At 39.8% G+C, this 25,499-nt stretch overlaps 1 protein-coding gene across 3 annotated transcripts in view; it reads right to left on the bottom strand.

The window, feature by feature from the left end:
• ZBTB20 (zinc finger and BTB domain containing 20) overlaps nt 1-25,499 on the bottom strand; it is a 473,573-nt gene that overhangs the window by 338,237 nt on the left and 109,837 nt on the right. For all 3 annotated transcript variants that reach the window (XR_014616920.1, XM_084225372.1, XM_084225373.1), the window contains one exon: nt 13,312-13,433. The gene's annotated coding sequence lies outside the window, so the exon portion shown is untranslated. The remainder of the gene's footprint in view (nt 1-13,311; nt 13,434-25,499) is intronic.

The following is a 25,499-nucleotide window of genomic DNA, read 5'->3' as shown; positions in this document are numbered from 1 at the left end:
CCAGTCATTTCACAGAAGGTAAAAAGCACTTGACAAAGGAATCTGCGCCTTCACAGGCACTAGAGGTGTGCAGGTATATGTAATAATTGCATTCCTTGTGTATTAATGTTTGCATATAAGAAATGCATGCTGAGCTAGCATAACACCTCCTTCCTCAAATAATAACTAAGTTCCATACTGTGCCTGAAGTGCTCTTTATATAGTACACAGAAATGGGTTATGTAAAGATTAGAGCTGTGAGAGTTGTTCAAAACATAACTAAAAATCCAGCAACCAAATCCAATTCTAATCTGAGTTTCCCCAACACAAAACTCAGGCCAGTTTTACGGAGAGATCTTTGAATTTTTTCATAGTTTGACACTGAAATCATACCAATCTTATACCAATAAAGCAAATGGAGAAGGAAAAATAAGAAAAGGATAAAATGGCATGGAAAGAAGCTGGAAAAGAGAAAAAAACAAAACAGGAGCAGCAAGGTTTTTTTCCCATCTTCCCACACTACTGCCCTTCTTTCCCATGGTGAAAAGGGGAAAAACAGTCCCCAGCTTTCAGTGAGTGAGTCTTGTTATAGCAGAGCCATGCTGCAATGTGGGGAGCTCAGGGTGTTCAAATGCTTTTGTATGTACATGCATCGTTACTAGGAGATGACTAGATTTGGTACCAGGATAATATTCCACCATTGTGTGGTGTTTTCCCATCTGATGTTGCCTTTTCCCCAGTTTAAAAAAAGAGAAACTAATAAAAAAGAAAATTAAAAAAGATACAATAATTGTTACTGCACACTCTAATGAATTATTGTGTTCAAGGTTCCTACAAAAAAAGTAATATTATACTCGGCTTATGTTTTAATTGATTTATTAATATTTTATCACAGGAATGTAATTTAAGCTCCTCATGATTTAGATCTCATAAACCTTTAGCATTTTGCAAATTCAAATTCCAATTTAAAGCCAGGGCGAGCAATTAACTTTTCTATCATCTTGTCAGGGGAGAAGGTTCGTGTTTAATTTGAGACAAAGTGACAGAAATATATATACACTGTATGTATTACCCCAATTTAATTTATGAGTCAGCACCATCCACCTTCCAAATGTAGATTTAATGGCAGGGGAGGAGGTAGTGGGGGGCAGACCCCCTGCTATTGTGCCACTTGCTGCAATATCTGCCCCAAATTCACTATGAAATACTGCCCCTGGCTTATTGAGATACAGGGCTAGATTGATTACAGCTCTATTTTCAACCCTTTTGTTTTAATTTCCATTCACTCATCACTTTCTCATATAGAGTACGTTCTCTAAAATGTCAATTAGCATTTCCCAGCCAGCCATGGGCAGTTGAAGCCGCAGCAAGTACTCCCACTGCCTGTCCCAACCGTGCTGCTTCCTGCCCCCAGCAGTCCCCCTAAAAGGCAGATAGCACACAAAGAAAGCTCCTCATAGGACTGACACAAGTTGATACCTGTGGGGCCAAACCCCGTGGTCCTCACTGCCGCATCAGTGGCACTGAAGTCTGCATGGTTCTCGTTTGATTAAGGAGCAAACAGAATAAAAAGTGGTGCTACTGAACTACCCTGGCTATTATTTCCCACTCAAAAGGACATTCCGACCTCTTTATGTGTAATGAAGGAAACCAGCAGCCTAGATTTGCATGGGCAAAGATCTGCATGAACAAAACAGTTGGTTAGCATTTGCATGTGCTGTTTTAATAAATTAAGGGAAGGGCTATTCTATGGATACCTGCCAGGGACTTCCCAGGTCCTCTGTCCCCACAACAGCACAGGACTTAGCTCAGGGGCTGGAAAGGTGACTGAAAACACGGCCCACATATCACCTATTGGTCTTTGTTGTGTCCCTAAATACTTACACAAAGCAAGCTGTTCTTCAGCTTTCCAAAGGAGGAGAGGCTTTACTGACAGGTGAGATCTTTGCCATTACTGTCAGCAAGCCTGACAGTCCCATTGTATCAGAGGGAATCATTTCAGAAAGGAATCAGGGGCTCATTTCCAACTCTTCTATACGCAACCAAGCTGAATCTCAAGAATCACAAAATCTTGAAGCTGCAGACTCAGGCCCAGACAGTCCAAGATATTGGAATAATCAGGTCTCATTCTAATTTACAGAGCTGTCACACACACTGTATGTGCAGATTCAGCTCTACATCAAAGCCTGAGTAAGTACAATTTGAAGTTTCAGTGTTCAACAAGCATGTCAGATGGAGCCAAGTCAGAAACATTGTTCCTCCTCATGAAGTGAAAATTTTGGCCCTCATCTTCAAAACATTTGAAATCAAAACTTCTTTGAAGTGAACAAAAATCTCAAACAGTTATAAATTATTTTTTTTTAATAAAATGTTTTTTAACTTATTCCAGCCCACTTCCTTGGAATTCTTATTCATCTTCAGTATTATTTTCTTTCCGTAGAAATTGAAAAAAAGAATGCTCTTGTATTGAAAAATCATGATTCCTTTAAGCAAGCAAGCAAGCAAACAAACAAAAAATGTATCTGTGTTTATGTAAACAGATGAAAAGTTCATCCAAAGCTTTTCTCCAGAACTTCCTATGCAGTCTTATAACAGCTCATGGCAAAAATCTGCATAGCAGAAAACAGACTTGGGGTACATCCATGACACAAAATCCAAGTTACAGAAGATCTGATATCCAGCCATATTTCACTCTCAATACACACTGGACTTAAAGACAAGCTTGGAAATCTTGTTTCATTCCTGATTCATTTATGAAGCTTCACTCTAATTTAAAGCCTTATTACTCTCTAAACTCAGGTAAAAAAAAAGAGCTCTGCTGTCACACATATTTTTAGACAAATTATAACAGGGTCCTGCAATTTCCTTTGTTATGTGGTGTCTGCACTGCTGTTAGACACCATCCCACACTGGCATCACTGCTGAGGTGTCCTAATACTTGTCTGAAAAATACTATTAACTGCACATCACAGGCATTTGAAGTGCATAAGAAAACCATAAACTTAATTACACTGGAGTACTGGTGTGATCTCACATGAAATTTGAGCTTCTGTTATTAAAAATAGGGAGATTACATTTACTTAATGCTTCTTACAGTAAACCAGTCAATTCTAAACTTTCAAGATTTTATAATCAGACAAAACAATACTGGGGGGGAAGAGGCTGTCTATGAAATTTACTAGCACAAACATTTCACATGTCAAGCAGCAAAAATTTGTTTATTCTGCTAAAAAGAATATTCCTTGAATTACTATTGTATATGAAATAGCATAGCTAGTCAGACTGCACAGCATAAAGACTCAGACTAGAAAAATTTACGGGAAAGAGTGATTGCCTTACCCCATCCCCCATATATCCCAACATGTTCTGCATTTCAATCAGCTTTTAAATTCTTAGATCTTTTCTTAATGCTCCATAGCCATTACATCTACTCATGACACTGGAAAACTTTGTCCCTTTTCCATGAGCCATCCACTCCTAGGTCGAGAAGAATTTTGGTTTTGTCACTTCTCTTCTGTTATCCAAGATTTCCTTGTCTGAGCCTATGAAGTTTATCTGGAAAAAAAACCCCAATGGGGAACCATTCCACTTCCAAAACCACAGCCATGAAAAGAAATGGACTGTGCTTGAAAGAGGATCATGAATCCATGGCACTTAGCAACACCCAGGCTTTAGCTACTGAGCTGACCGACGCTCCCTGGGATGAATCACATCCAGAGTCACTGACACCCCTGTGGGTACCCTTGCACTTGCAGGTCTCCATTCTGAGGCAGTGCTAATGGCAGGGGCGGAGGGGGGAGGAATTAAATAACCCACCCAATCGTTCCCTAACCCTCAGAGCAGCAGAAGAGCTATGTTACACAATGCCATTAAACCACCCCTTTGCTTGGAGAAAAGTAAAACCACCCCCCTTTGTTTCTCTTCCAGTGCCCACCAATGTTACTCCCACCTCTTCACTCTCTAGGACTTTGATTAGGGAAGGTGTGTACAAAGCATAATGCTTTCCAGTCAAATGCTTGCCAAGCATGCCTACCTCACAGAAATCCAGAAGTTTCCAGATGGGAAAAAGCTTTTCCAGGAGAAGAGTCTTAAACCTGCTCATGACACAAACCTGCCATGAGAGCACACCAGCTGGACTCTGAAGATAGGGATGCTGAATCTTGCTTCTGAACATTACAATTTACATATTTAGATTAGAAAAATGTTTAAATTTTAGATGTTTTATCATCAAAGATCTCTCCCAAGGGTAATGGCTCTGGCAGGAGTGTCAAATCTTATATTGTGCATTGTCAGAGCTATTACGCAGCAATGTTTGCTGTTCGTGATGCATTACTTCAGACACAATCAACTGACTTTGACTTAGGCATAAAAAACCCTACTTTTTTTTGAGAATTAACAATGCCTAAGGTAGCACAAGAAAAAAAAAAAATTCAGATTATCCTGATTCACACCTGCTCCTTCCAGCAAACAATGTGCAGTTACTCCAGTTGGACAGAGGCACTGCAGCTTGTAACATGCAAGGTAAAAGTAAAACTGTCTGTTGAGGAGTGCATTGCTGTAGTAGTATTCCACCTAGAACCAAGTTCCCCTGAGTTATATTCATCTGAAAAGGGAAGAAGAACCTTTAGGTGGGCATATATGGGGAAAGAAATCATCTTCCAGTCTTCTTGAAAACTGGCAGTCAAAAATGCTACCACACAGTCTTGCAAAACAGTATGGTTTTGACTTCTCTTCCCCACGACCAAATTAAAAAAAAACCAAAAGACAACCCAAGATGACACCTTAAGAGATTAAAAACAGAAGTAGCAGAATAACCTGAGAGGCAGGGCCACTCATTGTGAAAGGGCACTCTTCAAAAACTAGCTTCTGAAGCACACCTACACAATTCATACACTACTTTATTTAACGTTCCTTTTCATGTTTGCCCAGGTTCACGTCAAGGGTACTGCAACCAAAGGTGTTTCTACAGCAAACTTTCATGTCCGCTGCAATTTTCCCTTTCAAATTCAATACAGTAAAATGAAATGAAGCAAAATGAAACAATCTTTATATACCAGTTCAGCAAGCATTCCCTAGACCTCATTGTGCAGCATCTCTCATCAGCTCTCATTTACTCAGACAAGACAGAAAAGATTTGCAGTTCCTATTACATTTTCCCACCCTATTTCCCATTCTGTGTGTAATTTTTTTTCCTTCAAATAATACTGATTGTGTCAACTGGAGGGAAAAAAAAAAAAAGAAAAAGAAAGAAAGGAAGAAAGAAAGAAAGAAACAAGCACTCTTTGTATTCACTCTGAAGTAATAAAATATGAAATAAAGAATTCGCAAGAAAACAGCTGAATTCCCAGTGCTTAGAAAACGGACCTGGCTACAGACAGACACATTCAACTTAGAACTGCATCTCCCACTAAACTGTCAAAGTGTCAGGAAGAGTTGTGTGCACTTTTGTCAGCAAATAAATGTGGAACATAGTGCATTTCCTACCAACTGAAAGTAAAATCCTGGAAACTGCAATTTCATAGGGAGAGTAAGAAAAAAAAAAAAAAAACAAAAAAAGGAAAAAAAAAGTCTTTCACATACCAGAAAAGTGATGCAAGACCGGGGTAGGCTGTAACTACTGGTATTGACTTTATTTCTTTCTTTAAAGGAAATCAAACAGAATGTTTTGAAAGGTAGAAATAGTGAAGAGTTAAAACAAATAAGTCAACTGGTAAGAGAAAGTAGAAATACTAGCTTGCTTTGCAACCCACCAAAAGATGTCTGATTTTACAAGCAACTCAATTCAAGCTCATTTTTTGCTTTAAGCACAGGCATGCTCTTACCGTAATATTGAGAATAAAAGCACCCTTTTCTTTTCTGCTATGTTCTGCCTCATTTACTAAACAATTGTCAGTGTTTGCAGTAAGTGAGGCAACTGGCCCTAAAGAAGACATCCTCTTACTAAAAGATCTCTGGAATTATTCTACCACAGACCAGGTCCATCAGGTGTTTTATGAGAAGACTGGTTCCCACCAAAACCAGCATGTGATCACATAAAAACTCGAAAAGCACAGGAAAATCGAATTAAGGTTCCTCTGTCAATTTCAGTTCCAGTGTTCACAGGTGTGACTTTAGGTAAATGAAATATTATTTCACTTTTTTTCCCCCCCCATGCATTTAATTCCCTGAATTTCCAAACAGCCAAGTGAAAAAGAGCATCTTCTACGTACCAACATATCAGGGCTTTGTGGCCATCAACAGTATGGTGAGCTGCAGGAACACCAGACAGACCTCTGCCTTTTGAGAGGCTTCATTAAGAAGCTCATAATTGCAGTAGGTCCTTCTTATTTTCATGGAACAGCTATTGCCAGGGTGGCGAGATGCACAAGCATAGAGTAGAACAAATAAAACCAAACTTCCCTGACACAGAGGTCCTACAGTGGATTTCATTCCAAGCCATGAAGACAAAAGAACTCTTAGATGTTATCAGATTTTAGCATGGGCAAAACCAAATGTTTTTTTCTAGTAGCAGATTTATAAACAGCCCACCTGAGGCAGAAGCAGCTCTCCTAAAACTTATGTTTAAAGCTACTAAAACTAATTAAAATTTGTTACATGTTAATAAAGCTCATACTCAATTGAGAGTGGTTTCTGCGATGGTAACTGCAAGGCAGCGAAACCAGAGTCTAATAAATGTAGATAAAGTGCATGAGAGAGCAGAAAGGAAAGTGCAAGGCAAGTTGGAACAGCCAAAACATATAATTTTAACTTACACAAACACAACAGAAGCACGGGTTCAAGGGAAATTCCACCTAATATGAGAAATGGTGACTGATTAAGTTGAACTCTTCCTACGCATACATTATGTTCAGGCAGCTATGCTCATTCAGTTTAGTGGAAGAAAGTGCCTGCATCATTCCCCAAATCTTCTACACAATCCCACTGCCCCGGGGATTAAGATGCTGATAATAACAATAAGTGAGAAAGGGATGATGTTTTTCAAAGACCGGGGAGAGAACTGTGAAACAGGAACAGAGGGGCAGGAGGGGTCTCAGCCAACAGGAATTTTGTCATCGGTAACAACCTCAGTCACTTCCTCCTGTGAGAAAACACACATCATCCTCATCACCACTGAATGAACTGACAGTGCAATAGCGTTCTTTGTTAATTAAATGAAAAGGTAAAAAACCCCAAAACTTGATGCTAGCAGACAAATCCTATAGCTTTCCTCATGGACCTGAAAGTCCTGCTTTACTGAAGTTCCTGCCACCACAGCCATCCCTTTCACTGGGAGTGCAAAGACAAATTCACTACTTTGGAAAGAGGAGAAAAACTAAACTCCCACCATTCACCTGGTAGTGTTCCTAAGAGGCACTACCCTGACTGCACTCCCAAAACTGCACTGCTCCTGTAAATGTATACATTACAAACATGCAGGTCTGGAATTTACAGTCAACAAACAGCATTACAAACAACCACCAGAGAATGTATAAACATTTGTAGGAGCAAAAATACTCAATCTGGCTGCACCACACACAGTGTTTATTTATCTTCCTTAAAGAAGATCAATGGGAGAAGACATTCGAAACAACTTTTTAAACAATGTGTCACTTTGTGTTAGTTTATGTCATGGGGCTTCTTCCAAGTACTGGTGTCACAGTAAGATATGGATATGTTTAGATAGTTTTCTTGTTCCTTTACTCCAGTCATGGCAGCTAGGCACGAGAGAACAGAGAGGAGAAGGGCTGCTAGTCTGATTGAGTTACTGATTTAACATTTAGAATCTTTGCAGCTCAAGAGAAAATTGCTGTGTATTTGTAACCTGAATGCAGGTCAGTAACTTTAAAAGGTCAGGCTGAACGTTTAAAATCTTATTGTTATTAATTCTCCACCAGCTCCCAGTTGTGTGAATGCCAATGAGCAGATTCAACTCCTACTGGGTTGAGTAGCAGATAGCCTGCACCTCTGAACACCGGGTCCTCAAGAAAATGCAAAAGGAGTTTTGAAGCAATGACTTTCTGCCATACAAACAATTAACTTCCCTGTTCACTCAGGGCACACTTCTTCAAGCACAGGAGGCACAGATTTCCTTGTTGGGGTTTCCTCATTTGCTGCTAATTCATTAGCTTCATGTCAAGGCAACTAAGTTTTCTCCATCCACTTACTTCGCTCTTTATACACAAACTATTTTGGCGCCATCTTGCACTAATTTACACAATATCACAAGATTTGGTGATGGTTCTTAATAATACAATTCCCCACAGTACACAGGATTTCTATAACCCCTTAGTTCAGAGATATCAAAGTACTTTGCAAACAATATGCTTGCCTCACAAACCACCTCCACTGCCTTAGGTCTATGTCATCAACCATACTTTGCCATCAAGGAAATGCAATTTATCAGGGTTACAAAGACAGCAGTAGGATTAGCAGCAGAATGTGAGTTTTGCTTTTCTAGTTCCTCAATTCATCAGAAGGACAGCCATCTGAGATGGTGAAATTCAACAGAGGTTATGATTATGTCTCAGGTAGATTTATATTCCTAAGAGGCAAATACTATGTAGTGGCGTTTATGCTGCTGGCTTTCCAAAGGTCTTCTGATTCTACAGAAGCTTTAAGATACTACAGAGAAATATCCACAGGAAAATGAAACCTTCTGTGTTTTCTTTTCTCAGGATTTGACTCCCACTTGAAAAGATGTGGATGCTCAGACAGCAAAGCATGCAGAGTAGTCTCAGGACACTGTGTCTGGTGTGTCCCCCTCTCACTTAAGTTATTTTCATCACGTACTCCCCTCCTCCAGATCTAAGGCACTAGACTTGATGCTGAATGATTGATTTGTCTAGATTTCTAACACCAGAATTTATAAGAATAGATGAACATCTGTGACCACATATTTGGTAGTAAACTTGTTTTAAGGATCAGTGTCTTGTGGGGTAGTCACAAAGCCAAGAAGGAAATATTAATTTTCAGGCTTTGGCTTAAGCCATATATTAGTGATTCTTTGCTTTACTTCCTACCCTAAATGCACTTTAAAGTTTGTCATGCCTCCCCATAAGTTAGTGCCTTCAATGCTTAATTTTTCAAGGAAAACTTCTCTTGCATTGCTGGTGTAGTAACCTTCTAGTACCGATGGCCTTATATGAAACAGTCTTTTGTTTTAATGACTTCAAAAATCTCTTAAGATCCTTTACCCAGGACTTTATGAGCAAGGAGCTTTCTGCTCTGGGAATGTCATCCCCATTACTAACTGAAAAAAGTACTGCTTATGTATCCCACACCAATACTGAAACATAATCAAATAAGGAATGCTGGTTAGATATTAGACACTGAGCATAGTAAGAGAGACACACTGAATCTTCTGTAATTGATGGGAGAACATAGCTTAGTGAAAACAGATCTTGTTTAACAGGAATCCAAAATTCTAGTTTTTAATTTAGTGTTAAAGGGGAAGAAGAAACACAGCCTAACATACATTCCACTGATAAGGAACCCTACATTCCTGCAGCTTTGAAAGGCAATACACAGAAAGAAACACATTTTGTATGCGCATACAGGATCTTCAGCCAGAATAACACATGAACAGCTGCCATCCACCTTACATTATCACTATCCCACTTACCAGTGCTTAAAAGGTGACTCTGTTAGATTGACCAAACTCCCTTAATTTGTGATTTTTCTAGTTATGCACCCCGACCTATTAAGTGGGCGCACCTTGCACCCTTGCCATTAAAAGACTTCCCTGCAATACACTTGCCCAAATCAGTGCACTCAACTCCTACAGAAATTATCCAACAGCATGAGCTGACTTGGAAAAAAAGTCTGCCTTGCTGTGAAAGAAGAATTACCCCATCAGAACTATCCCCCTCACGGCTTCCTTATTTTTTATTATTTACTTTTTAATGGAAGCAAAAACCCCTATCATCTCACCTACTCCTCTTTTAACAAGGAATGACTGCCGTGACTACCCCCATCTAGAACCACCATTCACTGCCAGCACCTCTGCTCTCCTCGTGTGCTTAGAGAATAACTGATTAGCACTTTGCATAATTAACCTGATTAGCACTGTGCATAATCAAACTGATTAGCACTTTGCATAATTAAAAAGAAATAATAATAATAACAATAATAAGCAGTAGGTAATAGCAAAAGCTGCTAGTCCCAATGCCTGTTCGTTAGCTCTAGGATTAGTTTAGTGTGGCATATTTTATTTCTTAAAACTATTTCTTTAAAGTTGCACAAGCTCCTGAGAGGTACAGCTTTAAAAATCCTCATTTACTATCAAGATCACTAAGGAAAAAAATTAGTTGTTCCACTATTACAACTTAGGATTTCTTGTGCCTCCCACTGCTGAAGCTGAAGACATTAACAGGATGGATGCCTGATCTGATACACCAGGGGTTTGGCTCTCATATCTGTCTACTATACTGTTATTGGATTCATCATCACAAGACACAGAAGCCTCGCATCTTTTAATGCATATATATACTTTTGTAATGTACTTCAAGAGCAGGAAAGCTGTATTATTGTTATCGTTGAGATGGATAAGGCAGCAAGATGCATAGCCTCAAAAGTAGGTAGGCACTGAATTCTCTCCTGCCCCGAACAATTATTCCAGACCACAGGAAGCATGGGAAGGAATATGGAATTCATCAGATCCCTGCCCCTAAGCCTACAACGTTCTCCCCCCATCTGAGTATCACTCATCTATGTGTATTTTTTGCAACCTGATCAATAATGTGAGAGACAGAAGGTACTTTGTTTGCTAGCCTGTCCCATGTCCAGTGTAAATCTCCCAATTAGGGTTTCAAGATTAATCACCACCTCCAAAAATCTGAAGAATGTGCATAACTACACGTACCTAGATTGCAAACTGTGTAAAAATCCACGTTAAATGCCTGCATCACATATGACTCAGTTCTCCTGGACATTCAATACCAAACTGCTTGGAAGAGTGGTGCCCCAAGTGAGTCAGTAAAACACCAACATTTTCTGCTTGCTAATGTGGGTTCATCCCTCCTAGTCACCAATATATCCCATGTTAGTCCTCAATTTAACCTCATCTCTAGCATCCTTATATTGCAGCTCAGATTTCCTTTGCATTCCTCACAATCTTCTATCATGCCTTAAAGAGTACCTGAAATATTCACTGCCAAACCCCCACCATGCCCTTAAAATCACCCTGCCTACATTTCCCACTGGGTAGCAGACACTTTGTGGCTTCTGTGCTGACCACTAGGGCCAGGGTGGCTGGGACACTGGGCAGCTGGGGGTCAGCTTGTTCTGAGTGATCAGTCTGACTGCTCTTTAGCTGTCCACACTGCACACACTGCTCAGATGCAGCATGGACCTGTCCTAGAACTGTGGCAAACATATTCCCACTCTGTCCAAGCTTCCCGTGTAAGATCTCTCTCATAAAATAAGCCAATGAGGAACTGAGGGATGGGAATGGCAATAAAAGATAATCTTATCATAATTAGCTGGAAATGAACTACCCATGCAGAGAGGTCTCTCCATCACTCTAAGCTAAAGAACCCATATGAACAATGAAGGGTGCAGAGCTAGTTACTCACTTCACAAGTTGTTTAGTTTCAGTAAAAATGTGTTGCTGTAGAGATTTCTCAAGTCCAAATGTTCCTGGGGAAGGTAGTTCCAGTAATTCTGGGAAGGAAGCCAATCCTTTGGCTTTGTATGTAAATATTTAAACAACATTATTTTTATATACATATATTTTATACACATATACATATATGTCTTTAGACTTCCAGACTTGCAAAACTGCAACAGAAAAAATAGGCAAGTTGACATACAGCTATTGTCTTTGCCTGAAACCACGCTAACTGCCCATCAGAAACAAAATACAATGAATACTTGAAGATAATTGAGCCATATCACCTTTGTATACTGGTCCACTCAAACAGAAGTGCTGAAAGATCAGGAGTAGAAATTCAAAACATAGAGAGAGGCAAGTCTCAAATTTCATCTCCTTAGAAGTGGCAAGAAAATAAGGTTCATATATTTCAAATCTTTCAGAACCTAGACGGATACAAGTGCTCCACCCATAGGTGTGGAATCTCCAGTTTTGGATGACACAAAGCTTCACATTCTGAGCATTTTAGTGTTATGACCCCTGACAGTAAAGCTGCAACTTCATGTTTAGAAAGGTCACTGCTGCTTCAGGCTTAAATCAGATCCATACCTCAAAAGGGATAACTTGGCAGAAAATGTAAGTGAAAGAATAGAAATGCATCTGGCACTGAGTACTGGTGAATAAATAAAATAGGGGAAAAAATAAAGCTTTAAAATTGTTGAGAAGAGGGTTGACAAAATGGAGGAAGATGATTTAGTGAGAAAAGGTACCCAGTCAGGGCATACGATGAATAAACCAATCTATGAAAATAAAATTTACCACATGAATTCCACCTCTATCTACTCAGTAAGCAGAAAACACACCCTAGTACAAGGTACATGTGTATAAATTCATAGCTACGTGATTTAAAGAAATAAAATACTTATGAGTGCAATACTTACATGTCTGTACGTATAGCACAGCCAGTGAGTTTTAGGAACACAGAAGTGCATATACAAAAAAAAACCATGCAGAAAATAGGACCAAGAGTAGGGCAAGACTTTTAGAAAATATTTTAATGGCTTTATAAAAAGCCTTCACCCAAAGTTTGAGGGGCTTTTGCAATCTTACATTTTTCTATTGCAAAATACACCTGCTTTCTTCTCTTTTTTCCCCCTAAACTAAATATTTCTTCCATCTAATGACTCTCTTTATTAGACAGCATCTAATTTGCATACATTTACATACAATTTAACTGCTAGCTTGTGAGAACAAAGAAATGGCTCTGTATTGCACTGAAGGACAATACCCAGAAAGGAAGGTATAAAAACCAGCTAGCTCGGTGGTTGTATATTCCCTTTGTTTCAGAAATACTAGGAGTTTTAAACACACTACTTAAAGGGTGAAAAAGATTATTTCATCAAACAATGAAAAAAGATACAGTGCAGCTTCCTTTTAACGCATTCTCTCTCTGGCCTGGTTAATGGGATTTAAGGGTCCAATATTTCTTTGCTTTCTTCTGTTTCTTTTATTAGAACTGATGGATTTAATTCTGTCACATATTTTACTTCATATTTTATTCCTATAACAATCTATGCTGAAGTTCAGCTCCAATGCTAATTCAATACTATCTTCCTTTCCTTGCAGTCAGCCTAGAATACAACTGAACGATCTCTGATGGGCATGAAGTGCTCTGCCCTCAATGCCCAGTGCTAATGGATTTTAGAGAGAGTCTGCCAGAGCTTTACCTCATGGCAACAAGTCTAGAGATAATGAAAACTTACCATGTAGCTGACTGGGAATCAACAGGAAGGGAAGCAGGGCTGAGCTCCGCTTGTGAGAACAGGGAGGGACTGCGGTCAGAGTAAATGCAGGATGTAAAGGATGCGTCAAGCCCTCTAGTTCCCTGAGGAGAGAGGGGGGAACAAAAAGAGGAGAAAATTATCTTTTAAGACCTTGCATGAAGGAAACCCCTTTAAAAACAGTTGTCAGGAACTCCAGCACCTGCCCTACCAAAAGCATGATACAATCAGCAAAGCGTTTTTCTCCAAAGGCTCTGCAGTTGGGGTACCAATTGCTCTGGACATCTACAGATCTAATCCATGTAGACTTCACATAAAAACCTTGCAGAAAAAAAAGCAATTTCAGGCTGCATGCTGCAGATGCCTACATGCTCTCATATATGCAAAACCTAGGGATACAGAGCAGTTTTCCCAATTGTCCTGTCTGCACAGCAGAGCTGTTAGCTTCACTTCTGACCTCTCCTCCTCCCAATATCAAACTCAATGACTTGTGCTCAGCGGGGCAGAAAAATTAAAGTATCACCAATCGCTGGTGTAGGGACGGGTGAAAGATGACCCAGTCACTCTGGTGGCTGTTCAAAGGGCCTGTCCTACAGAAATTACAAGAGAACATTAGAGATTTTCAGAGTTACAAGAGAAACCTCTTCTGGTGTAAACAGACCTATTGCAATGGATGGAATAGGACCATTCTTGGTAAAAAGCACTAGGCCAAGTGAGCCTGCACACAAAGCAGGTGTAGAATTCAGGACCCAGCACTCATCTGCTCCATTCAGTTTGCCCCACTCAGCCATGTGGTTGGGGGCACACTGGTTTTGTATGATCTGCACAAGGCCAAATGTTAATTCCATGGGAATTCTCACTCCAGCATGAGGGGCACAATACCAGTGTTACTGACCATACAGGAGCCACATCACAAGCTGTACACACAAGAACTTGTGCTGATACTGCCCTGATATGACCCACTGGCACTCAAAACACATTATGGAATATTTTCAGATGCAAATTTTAATTTAAAGCTGGCTGAAATGTTAATGAAGTTTTAGCTCTTTTTCAAAGGGGAAAATTCCCTACTGCTTACAAAATGTTTTTTTTTTTTTTCCCTCTGCCTGATCTGCTTCTAGTGATATACAGCAACCAAACCTCATAAAAGAAATTAATCAAGCCTTCATATCATTTTCCCTTTTCAAGGGTGGAAAGGTTGAGGTGTGTGATCTTCAGCATTTCTGATGTATACCAAAATGATGCATTAGAAAACAGTGGAGGAAGGAAATTCCAAAGCCACAGTTCCCCTGATAATCATATCCTATGCTCACAGCTGTATCTTGCTGAAACCACTGGGTCATCATTTCCAGAACCTTACAAGCATGGCTGTATTATGATGTAAGCTGATTTTAACTGGAGCTGTCACAATCCCAACCTTCCCTCACCTCCTTCCTCTCCTTGTCACATGTCCCCAAGTCCACCCTAGAGCCAGGACTGCAAAATTGCCTGGTTCAGGGAGCTTTCAGCTGAATGAAGGCTTCTTTTCCATGTGTTTTTAGCCACATCAAACCCTCACTGCAGCTCAAGATCCAGGCAGAAAACTTGGGGGTTAGAGCTAGGGAGGCAGCAGAACTGTTCAAGTGGAGGAACAGCAACAGAGCAGCATCAACACTGATTAGTTCAAGCTGCTGTAGACCTTGTGATTTCTAGGGCTTCGGTATGACATGGGAGAAATACTCATTACACAGCTGGAAACCAAACCAATCACAGCTCTATAGGTAAAAAAGACCCCACCTCACATGGTAACCTAAAATAAACTCTTGGGCCACACAGATCATACAGAGCAGATGCAGTCTGCCTCTGATGAAAAAATAGCTTGAGATAATGGTGCACTGCTACAATCTGCACCAAGGGCATTTTCCAAGTGGCAGGTTGAATTAGCCTCAAGTGACATGCATTACAGAGTAACACTTCCCTGAGGCAATAAGGCAAGGTCCCACACTCAAATGGAAAGAATTGAGCATTCTTGCCAAAGGCAAATGATAAAGCATGTGATTAAGAACCACTGTTACCAGAAGCTTCTGAAAAATCTTTCAAGGACTTCAGAAAATACACCTAGAGATACAGAGCAGGAATTTTCCTTTACATCTCTACAGTAACCATACTACACATCTCTTTGCTGCTTTCCAGGGAAGAAACATCAATCCTGTCCCGACTGGAAACTAAATTTGTAACCCTCAGTTGTTCTAAAGCCACTCTGACCAAATGGCTGTGCAGGATGGGTATCTGGATTTCAGCTGAATACAGAACACACTGAAGTTCCCTTCCTTTTGCTTCCCTGCTCCAGGGAATTTGAATATTTTACATGCTTCAAGAGAAATCCTTTGATGGTAGGGGATCACCTGACACCACCACCCACAATATCTTCAGGAGAAGGAGTCACTAAGGACGAGCTTCACTAGCCAGTTAGCATCCACAGGAGATTAAGAATCTTTGGAAATTAAAGTAACTGAGAAAAAGAATCAGTGCAGACACCTGATCTTCACCCATTTTCATCAGCTCAACAACCAACACACACCTTTTCAGTACTGCAGTTAGAATTTGTATTTCCAAGTTACAATGAGGCCTCAAGGGCAGAACACCAGACCAGGCATAAGAACTGGTGACTTTTGTTCAACAATAACAAAACAATGCTCACCAGCATGCCTGAGTCTGAAGCAATGGCATCCACACAACTCCTAGTTTTTGTTCCAGCCTTCCACACACTCTCAAGATGGTTACAGTTATTTTATCAACCACTGGCAGCTGAACGGGTTGTTACACAAACCTATACATGTTCAAGTTATGCAACTCCTAGACAAGAGGCTTGGCTGGTTTCCCCAACAGGAGATTCCCATTTGCCTTCAACTGCCCTTAAGGTGCAGTCACCAGTACAACCCATTTGTGCATATATTCTTCCTGTGGTGCCACCGAATATGCTTGTTTGCAAAACAACTGTCCATTGGAAAGCATGCATACCTAAATATACACATGATAACATATATGTGCAGACACACATATAAAATAACCTTGGCTAATACCTGTTTGATTGAATTAATTTTACTCTTTCCACATTACAACAGGTGCTCACATCAGTTTTGACTATCTTTAAAACAATGACGGGAATCTAAAATTTTAAATTATGCCAATATTTGAATACTTTCTATTCAAGTGCTCTTGATCAGTTGAAAAGTGTATTACCACAACACCAGCCTCAAATTTTATCTTAACAATTCTTCTTGGAGCGTAAAGTTGGTTAAGCAAATCGTTCATCAGATTTTTCCCTTCCCTTTCTTTTGTTGTTATATACTCTACTGAAGCTGAGAGATGAAAATGTAAAAGCTGGTTTAAGCAGAAGAATAATTGAGTGGAAGTCCTATTGCACCAAATTAAGCATTGGCATTTATCAAGTTCCACTCTTTGTACGTATGGGTGGGATTATCCAAAGGAACAAGGGTGTGATTCTCTTTCCACTTAAATTATGGCAAAGAAATCTAAACTAAATCCATCAGCAGCATATTCAGACCAGTTCTGAGCGTTTTTGAAAATCCTCCCTGTTCCAACCCGCCCAGAAAGTGTGCATAAATAAAAAAATAAATAGATAAACAAACTTCCACCACCTTGTGTCCTGGAAGCAACATCCACAAGCTGCAGTTTGTGCAGCTCTGTCAAGTTAAGGATGCTGCGAGTTTCCTTTTAAATACAACCTGTATTTCTAAAGTTAGTTCTTTCAAACATTCACTTAGATTTGATAAATTATATTAAATACAATTTGCCTCAGCAGCATTTCAAAGCATGACAGCCAGAGCACGAGCAGGTCATTTTTACACAGAGTGCACAATCTCCTCAGTTGTGCAGACAGCCTGGATTATGTATGCAGGCCCACACTCCCCGAGATAACAAAATTACCCGGCTCGCACTCCAAGCCAGTCAGAAACTGTGGAGTGGCAGAGAGCAAAGTCAAGCCCGAGCCAATCAGTCCTGCTAAGCAGCTGCTATCTCAGTTGCTTATTAGTTCACCAGTACACTGGCCACGACCAAAGGCTTCAGATGGGCTGACAGTATGCACAGAACAAAATTGTCTCTGCTTTCAAATACCACAGAAACACACCATGGATGAATTCTATCAAAGGGTAGAGGTAGGAGAGAAACCTCTTGTTAAATTTACTAAAAACATTATTTTTTGAACGCTGAAGAGAAAATCCTTACTCTTGAATACTGTATAGTAACAGAATCATGCTGTTTGCTGGCAGAATGCTAAGTTTCATTTTCAGCAGAAAAAAAAAAAGTATTATAATTTTTCCTGATTTAGATGGGGTTTAGGTCAACCTTAGCTACATACAAATGAATGTTTTGTTCAAATTACAGGGTAATTTTAATTAGGACACCCTGCTAGACATCCTGTTGTTCTATTTAATGGACTTTCTCAATTATGAGAAGAAACACCTCCCCACCCGCCTGCGACTTAAAGTAAAAATTATGCTGAATAAATATTCAAAGACAAAAATTATTATTCTGTATTAGATCTTTTTATTTCTGTTAATCTTTATTTGGCAATTGCTGTATCAAAAGGCCAGAGTTCAGAATCCCACACCCATTAAACACCTGTTTAAAAACCACTTGAAGCACTGGAACCAGCCAAATATGTCCCAATTAAGCAGAAACGTTGGCACTGCTGTCTCGGGTAAGGAACACCCATTGCCATTTGCTCTCATTAGGTTAAACAGGTTTCTTGGGACATAGCTGAATTCCTGATTATGTGCATTGCAAATGGATGGAGAACACCAGAACAATAAAATTTAATTCGGCAAAACCTTCTGTCCAGTTGTCAAGCACGGAATTTTGGGAAAAGCAAAAGCTGAAGCTTTGGGAAGTGGACAAGAGTTATAGTTATATGTTCTAAGTATGTATGAGACAGCTTAAACTTCTTTTAAGAAACTGCCTGGTCAATGTAACAGGAAGAATTAGGTTGGGATTTATTCTTGAAAATGCTTTCTGATTTAGAGCACATTTCATTTTTGTTAGCATCTCCTCCTCTGTACTTTGCATTCGTTTGATTCGCTTACACAGTTTTCATTTGTTAATGAGAAGCACAATACAGTATCTTTTTATATTCACTTCAGCGTTAAATTGGTCACCAATTTCTTAACTTTGTATGTTTAGGATGCAGTGATGGAAGGTGAAGCCTGGACAATAAAAGATCTGTTTGTAGATCAGACACCGTACTGCAAGTTTTCCAAATATTTTTGTCAACTTAAATAAGTAAAGGCTCTTCTAGAGAGGCCAACTGCATGGTAAACAGAAGAATCTTACCTGTCACTCATTTAACCTCTTGACCCCTGTCAAGGATGTGGACATGCTTGCCAGTAAGTGACTACTCAAGTGGTCTTTTACCAAATACTCAATAATACATTTCAGGGTGGTGCCGCTAGACAAAATCAGAGTAGAGTGGTAGTGATTAAAAAGTATGTTTGAAATGGTTCTAATATCCATGCTCAATCCTCTATAATCCCGCTTCATTATCAATTTATTAACTTCCTTTGTTGTCCTTTCTGTCACCCTCCTGTGCTGGTTACTAATACATCTTAGTTTGAAAAGCGCATAGGCACAAAAAGCTAGCATGCTTCACATAAAATCGATCAGTTATCTGTATGCAAGTAAGAGATGTACAGTCTCTGAATGGATACCTTCAAATTAAATGTACAAAAAGCACGGTTCAGCACAATAAACACACTTCATTTGCAACTCATTGTCAGGATGTTAGTGGACTGAAAACAACATCTATATATTTTTCTCTTTGCTTATGCCAGATAGACTTCTTCAGAACATAAATCCTGCTGGTTCTCTACTACCTCTTGTACTTAGTGTAGAATTCAAAATTATTTAGTGCCTACATTTCTAAAGTAAACTTTAGTACATGAAAAAAGAAAAGCATTCTAGAAATAAAATATATCAGCTAGCACTTGCTGCTGACCTAAAACTATATTTATTTTCAAGACACCCATAAGAGTGGCAGATGCTTTCTTGTTCTGGCTGTCTACAAATGGCACTACGAAATCCTAAGATAGACACCTGCATACTTACTCTTTTGCTTGACCCTCCACACCCCCGAGTATTTTTGCATACAAACAACATTTTCTAATTTGCTATTGCTATTTATTTAGATATTCATGGGTGCTATGTTTATTGTGGTGTCAAGAACAGCTTCCCTTCTATAATCCTACTGATCTCACCAAAGGATGCTAGGTACTCAAAACATCCAAAAAAGATAAAATATTCCATATTTACTCTCCATTATTTAATTCACAAAAAGTGTTGCTTATAGCAAAAATGTTTTAAAATACTGTCTCTAAAAATTGTGAGCCACAGTCCTTGTCTGTTTCTTAACTTCAGCCTTAGTAGCTTTCCCTCTCAGAACTGGTGGCTGACATTTTATTCAGTAGATGATATCTGCAGCTGCAACACTTCCAGACTACAAAGAGTAGCAAAAGCTATCATTACAGATGGATGTTTTTACTGGTAGGCATTTTGAGACCAAAAGGGAGTAGGAAAGACAGAGTGTAGACTGGAAGAAAACAAAACAAGTCCACAAACAAACAAAACACTACAAATCACAACAGGACAAGAGAAAAATCAAGCGGTGACATTATCTCACTGGATTAGTAAAAACAATTCTGTCTTGATTGGAATTCCATTTTTCTTTTTTCCTTTGTATTTCCATCAGACAACTATTAAAATGTTTAGCTGCACCACTTTCACAATTACACGTTATATAAGGTAGTTTATCAGGGTATCTAAGCACACAATGCAAATTAAAAGGTAAAACCAGGAGTATTTTGTACTTTAAAAACATATAAATAAAGGGAAACATCTTCTGTATACTGCAAAAATCCCAAACCCAATTAATTCTATATGTTTAAACTGGCATTCAACTCCCACTGAATTGAAATTGTATTTTGAGCCCCAGAGAAGTTGCCTTCAGGAATACCTTTCAAATGCCTGAGCTCAACAAACCAGAGAGAGCTGTTGATTAACACATGTGCTGGAGCAGAGACGGAATATTCCGTGAGAAGAGAGACTTTGTCTACAGCCCAAATATCTACAGCCAAACCAAAACCTTTCACAACATGATATAAATGCAAGGTGTAGATTAAAAGAAGAGAAAGAAACAGCTTCAGAACCCGGAACACTTGCGGAATTTACTTTTAATTCCCAAAAACTGCAGTTTTTAAAGCTATTGCAGGAGGCAATCAAGTCCCATACATCAGCTGAGGACAAAACCCTCTCACCTTAGAAATAAGTGGTAATACCCAAAAAAAGGTGGGGGGAGAGAGGGAGCAAAAGAGCAAGTGAGATGTGGGGCTAATACCAAATGTAAAAACAGCTGGAATTAAAAATCCAGATACATCCTTTATCTCTGGGGCATGGAGGAACAAAATAAAATGGGAGGCACATAAACTATATGCACAAACTAAAGGGAAGTCAATGGAGGGATATATTAAAAAATTAACATTGCAATATGCCATCTTGTAATATTACATTGAAAACCACACCACTGTGTGTTGTTACTGTATTTGGCCAAGTGCACTACTGTGTTTAATTGGAACTTTGATTACAATAACTCACAGGATACAGAGAGGCAACCAAGTGACTCACGGTCCCTTCTGAAATCTTACCATATTAAAAGTTTGACTGGAGTAGGAACACAGCAACCAGAATCCATGTACACTACACCAGAGGAAGGGAGCAGAAGTATTGAACAGAACCTCCCAGGACTCCTTGGTCATTTGTTTCACACGAAGAACAGTAACTTTGCCGTGCCAGCAGTGAGACTGTAAGAGCAGCAGATAAATTTGGTGCTGCCTGCATCCGACACAGCAAACCATGGGCTGCCCAATTTTCTAAGGAGGGCACAGACGCTCTGCACACCTGAGCACGATTAAGTCTTACTGCTTATGAAGAAGAGAGTCAGTGTTGGCAGTACAGTGGCTTGAAGGGGAGGGAGGCAGCTGGAGAGGAAGCATAAACCTGTTTCTGCTCGCTACCAACAACATTATTGCAGGCACCAGTAATGAGGTGTCTGGGCTAGGAGGGGAAAGGGATATAGGAGCTGGAGTGCTTTATCAGCTCCAAGACCAATGCTGGTTTTGGCACTATTTTCACTCTAGTGAGTTACAAACAACAAAAAAAACCCAACCAAGCAGGTGCTAGCAATCTGAGAGACCACATGCCAGCTACAGCTGCTTCAAACTGATTCAATTACATCTGCCTGAATAGTCCCAGGACATTGAACCCACTTAAGGGAACCACAGGTCGAAGGCAGACCCAGTACTTTGGGATCTTAAGACTCCATTAATTTAAAGTGGAAACCCTCCCAGCTGAAATGGGAGAAGGGTATTCATTTGGGTCTGAACCATATGACCACACTCAGACTAGGACAAGATGGAAGAGAGCATATTCATGACACTGGGACACACAGTAAAAGCCCATTAGAAATAATGCCTCAAAATTTTCCTGAAGCAGTCCGACAGCACTGCCTTGTTTCCCAAAACACTGGGTGCAGTACATTTGCTTAAACACGCTCTTGGGATTGGGACTTCACTCCAAACCTTGTTTGTACAAAAAGGGGCCAAGCAGCTGGGAAATTCTGGAGTGTAGTGTGTCCTCATTAGCTTCCATCTGCCATCAGAACTCAGCTCATGGCAAGTTTGGCTAAGTCCTGGTGTTCTCAGGTCCAAATCTGGGTCAGTTTTAATTACACTATACAGAATTCAGTGTGCAGTTTTTAAATCCTTATTATACAGCGCAGAAGAACGGGCAGCTCTCCAACTAATCAATTTTTTAAAAGTACATATATAAAAATTTTAAACCAGGCTAGACAGACAGTGGGTGGAAGAGAAAAAAAATGTATAAGTGAGTACAGGGGTTAGTTAAGAGAACTGTTAGCAAAAGTGGGTCACCAGCAAGTTCTGCTTTAAAACTTCAAAGGAAGGGGAAGAAGGAAAAAAAACTCTTCATTTTTTAAGACACTGAAACTGATGTGCAAGATGTATACAATTCATACTGCTTTTAGAATCAGCATGTGTTACACACAATAATACTGCAGCCAGATTTTTATGAAGGGAAAGATGCATTGTCTTGTGGCTACAGGACCATAACAGGCACTGGCTGACCTATTCCCATACCTTTAACTGTAATATTGCCAGGGTTGGGGAAGTAATTTTCCTCAAGGGCAAAGCCTTTAAGTCCACAGGTACAAAAAAAGGTGTGGTGGTTAGAAGTACAGTTCAATGGCATTCTTGAAGGTGACAGGGAAATGCAGGATGTTAGTCTAAATCCTTACCTAATTAATGTGTTTTGGACTACTTCAACTGCTATTTATTTCCTCTTTTTCTATGCCATCAAATAGCCATCAGCCAGGTCAGAACTTGAAAAGAGTTTTTCTTGCCAGGTTGCTGGCAAACAAAATTATAGAGGCACAGATAGCTGCATGTTTTTCACTGAACAGACACTCGGGACAGGATAGCACGCCAAATCTTATCTATGCAAATTGGGCTAAAATCTACTCTCAAAGTCAACAACCAGAATCTGCCCTGTTTAGAATCTTTGTCAGATGCAAGGGAGCAAGTAGAAGTCTTCAGTGACAGCTACCGACATAAAGGTAGCTCAGAAATGGTGAGGGATGATCAAGGAGCACAGAAAATAGCAATGAAATGATAGATGCTTGTTAGATGAGCATAATATTCTGCCATCTCCTTACACAAAAACTACACCTTCAAAGATTTCCAAGGGTTTTTTTTAACCATTTCTATGAAAAGCTCCTGTTAAAAAAAGACACCCCTTCATACACCTTGTTAGCATTGTCATAGTTTTCATTTCAGACTTACAACTTAGTACAAACACAACAAAATCCTGTACTCTCCCTTGTACTTCTTCACTTGGTGGCTAATCCATACATCTCCAGCTGCTGTTTGAATCTAGCACATTCTGACACAGCATGAAATGCACTACTAACTATTTCAGAATCAACAAAAGCTACAAGGCTGGAGTAACCACTCAGTGCTCTTCATTTGAAAGAAAGCTTTTTCTTTACGGTAACCTCCCTCTCTCAGATGTGGCCTCTCATATCCAAAAATCCATACATTCAGCACACTACACAACAATCCAAGCAGAAATTAAAAACAAACTAAAAAACTCAAAACCTTATCAGAGGAATAGCACAATCTTAGGGATCCCCAGCTTCTCCATTTCACTACCTAGTTATCAAATGGAGGAGGTATTTTTACCCATACCACCTGGCTGATCTCAAGTTCTAGCCCCACCTGGGCCCACTTGTATTAATTAGGACAATTAGCTTCACCATCTCCAAATAATTTTCGATTTAGTTAAACTTGGAGAAAAAAAAAGAAAGCTGGAGCCACAGACTGGGCAAGGTGACCCTCAGCTACTGAAGAAGAAGATTCCCCCATGGAAATCTGTTTTCTGAGGGTCTGGCTTCTCAGGAGAACTTTTTGCGATGAAGTTTCAATGCAGATCAACAGCGGAGCAAAAGGGAGCAGGAGAATGATAACACAGCAAACACGAGTAAATTTAGCCCAGACAGCATCACTGTAACAGAATGATCACATTCTGTAGCAGAAATGAACTTTCAGTGCTGAGAGGTAGACTATTTCATCTTTTAAAGGACTGTTACTGAAGTGAGGCATGTCTGATGGACTATTTGAAGACATGACCAGCCAGTGACTAGGCAGAACAGCCAAGCTGTGAGCCGTACACAAAGAAGAGTGGAGTAACAATGCTATCTAGTGCTGCACGTCCTCTGATACACTGACAAGGAAACTCAGGGATGAAATAGGTCGCTACTTGGGAAGGCCAGGATGAGAAGACTCTGTAGTCTGAAAGGAAAGTTCGTCTTCTAATTAATTTTTCAGTTTTATATCATGTACTGATGTCGCTTTATTAGATGATTTTACATTCCTCTTTCTATAGCTTCTCTTCCTTTTCCTCTTCCTCCATTTGACATGCATTAGAATAAATCAAGCCAGAAGGTAAAAGTCAAAGGTGGCTAGCATTGTATGCAAGTGCTAAGGTGGACTTTTTCTCGGCTCTGAGTAACCTTAAGGACCAGAAATATGACAACAGGTATCACTCACTACCTGCTACAATGGTGGAACCACAGACTAGAAGGAACACTACCCTTTAAGTGTCTTTATGTATCAGTGTCTAGACATGTGGAAGATGCAGCGTTGGAAACAAGCTCTCCCTCGCTCCCCTCCCAAAACAAAAAACCCACCACTAACAACAACACAACCCAACAAGATGAGAGACTACAGTGTGAAAGGAAAGGGTCTGCCCATGCTCACAACCCTAGAGGCAGACTTCTTTCTTTCCCTTCCTCCTTCCAAAACTACGTCTGGATTTGACCCAAGTTAAAGTCACTGTAATTCTTCTGTCTTCAGCTTCCAATGCAGCCACTTCCGACTTGTCTACTGTCACCCTGACTAGCTCAAGATGTATTTGCTAGCCCCAAAGTCTCACCAGGGAGCCTATGGAAGAGGAGATTGTCTGTTATTTCCTGAACAATCCAAGCTGTTTGTGTATAGCAAGGCTCCCAGTGAAGCACATCATCTTGCTACAACTCTACTCATGAGGAAGCAGTGAAAGACGTGTCATGGCATAGGAAGGCAGATATCATCAATGGCAACAAAGCAAGGATACCATTCTGAGACAGGGGACATTTCATTTTTCAGACCGTTAGAATGCAGGGATGTTAAAAACACAGGTGTCATTTACAGAATTAATTAAAATATGGTGGTCACAAGTTAGACATTAAAGAGAATCTTCTCAGATGTACTTCCACAGAATTTCAGGTTACTGTGTTCATCTTACTGTATCTATATGTAGCATCTCACATAATCCTCTTTTTGGGGTCTGTCCTCTCCACTGCATCAGCTGGAATACCTGAGACAACAGTATGATTTATAAATAAAATAAGTCTCTCAACTTTATTGTACTTGGCTGCAAGAGCTTTAAGTCATATCCTTAGCATTTGAATGCCATTTTTCTATTGCACTTTATTTTTGAGTGGGTGTTTTTGGTGCTATACAGTTTATGTAAAATGAAGCAGTACATAAGAAAATGCAACACCT

Source organism: Fringilla coelebs (genome assembly GCF_963513975.1).
Source record: "Fringilla coelebs genome assembly, chromosome: 2".
NCBI lineage: Eukaryota > Metazoa > Chordata > Aves > Passeriformes > Fringillidae > Fringilla > Fringilla coelebs.
This window is presented reverse-complemented; position numbering and strand designations above follow the sequence as displayed.